This window comes from Sceloporus undulatus, chromosome 8, assembly GCF_019175285.1.
Source record: "Sceloporus undulatus isolate JIND9_A2432 ecotype Alabama chromosome 8, SceUnd_v1.1, whole genome shotgun sequence".
NCBI classification, from domain to species: Eukaryota; Metazoa; Chordata; class Lepidosauria; order Squamata; family Phrynosomatidae; genus Sceloporus; species Sceloporus undulatus.
Window position 1 is genome coordinate 33,771,845 of NC_056529.1, and position 2,262 is coordinate 33,774,106.

A 2,262-nucleotide genomic window follows, 5' to 3' on the forward strand; every position below is an offset into this window, starting at 1 on the left:
TAATGGAGAGACTCACAGAAACACGGACACACCTTCTTCGTAAGGGATTTTTTTGCCTGTTCATTTCTCCATCCTCCTTTTCCCCCCCAGCAGCTCCTTGCACTGTCATATTTTTTCTTCTTCTAATTATTATTTTATCTTATTTGAAAACGGGGGGGAAGCAAAACCCGAAAGGAGCTGCAGTGCAGGCCAGAGGAAAGCTAAGCACTACGTTAAGATGTTTATTTTTATACCTATATAGCATTCTAACAAAAGGAAAATTACCATCCTTTGTAAATATGGAGAATTTTTAAAAAGGGGGGGTCAGTGGTGTGTGTTTTTTAGTTATTTTTATTGTTGTTAATAATAAATAATAATAATAATAATAATAATAATAAATAATGTGACGATGACGATGACGATACAGGACCACATGTTGAACCCAAGAGTTTCCAAACCGATCACTTTCCTTCTGCAAATGGGAAAGGAGCTATTTTTTCCTATCAATATGGTTTATGCCACCCACCCTCCCCAAAATCCTTTAAGATGTTTAATATCTGTTGCCTGGATTTTTTTTTTTCAGACTAATCTTAAAAATTGTCTAGTTTTTTTTTAAAAAAAAAATCTGTATATTGATTATAAAAGGGTGGTTCTTTCTCCCCTTCTTGTTCTTGTTTTGGAATACATATAGTAATGTAGAGACGTTAAAAGAATGTTGTTGTTTTTTGTGCACAGTTTATTTATTTTTCATATTTGTGTATAGGAGCTAGAGATTATGCCAGAACATATTGAACATGTTTACTTGAATATTCCTTTTACAACATATCAGTGTACATATCAACCGTGACCGATCAAAACATTTTTAGCAATAAACTCTATCTTTGAAGAAATACATCCGCAACGTCCAACAGATCTCTGAGAAACGGGGCCAAGTGGGTTATGGACATCTTAAATCTAAATCTGGCGACGGGTCACAAAATCCGAAGAACCCTGTTCATATTAACCCAACTATGCAGTTATGTTAGATGTCAGATAAGCGCTGGGTTTTCAGTGGCCATCATTTGCATTTGGGGTGGTAGAGAAGGATTAAAATATGCTTTAAAAACAAGAAAAAGTGTAGTGATGTTCTTGGTTGTAGGTCTAGCCCCCTGTCATTTGGCAGACTGAGAAGAGATTTTGAGCAGGGTGGATATCCTCCCATCTCATATTTCTCTGGATCTCCCCATGCATTCCCCAGTGTTTGATACTGGAATAGTATAGGCCACATATACTCTGTCCCTGGGCCCTTGCACTCTCCGGCGGCTTCATATTTGGTGAAAAAACACTCCCATCGTCGGTGTCGAAGTTACCGCTCCAGCTGTCTTCTTTATTGCCGATGGGGGAGCCTTTCTCTTTGCTTCAGACAGCAAAATGCCGCGGGCCATTCCTGTCTAGAAAATTAGCTATGGTCTGAAATATTACCGGCGCACTTCGTTCTTCCTTGCGGCCGGTGTTAGAGCGGTACACTCTGAAGTACCATCCTGACAGATTTTATAGTTAACGGTTGGATTCGGAGGGTCTGGAAATGCAAGCAGCTGCACTGATCAGTATCACCATCTAGTGCTGGCAGACTTCAGTTCTACTAGGTGCAGGTCTTTAGTAAAGTTAATGGGTCTCGATAGCTAATTTAAGACCAGACCGCTGCATAATAACAAGGGCAGCTCACAATAGAGTGTTGCTGGGAAAATCTTTTTTTTTCCCCTCAAACTAGGAGGGAGCAGAAAAGCGGCTGGAAGTGGATAGGTTATGGCAGCTGCTGCACTGCAGAATTAATGCAGTTTGACACCACTTAAACTGTCATAGTTTCATCGGATGGAATCCTAGGTTTGTTGTGGTTTGTTGTGGCACCAAAACTCTCAGACAGAGAAGGCTCGATATCTCACAAAACTACAGATCTCAGAATTCATTGCTACCATGGCTCCATCCTATGGGATGCTGGGATTTGTAGGAGGATAAAAGCTCTCTGGCAGAGAAGGCTCGATATCCCACAAAACTACAGATCCCAGAATACATTGGCATTGAGCCATGGCAGTTAAAGAGGTGTCAAACTGCATTAATTCTACAGTGTAAATGGAGCTGATGCCAAAAGGTTCTGACACTCATCTGACCCTGTAAGCACCTTCTCCAGTGTAACCCTGCTTACTGCACATTCTCCATGACCTGGATAGACTATATCCCTGGATATATATAATACATAATTTATGGGCATTAAGACCCACTGAACACACAAAAACTGTTTAGGAG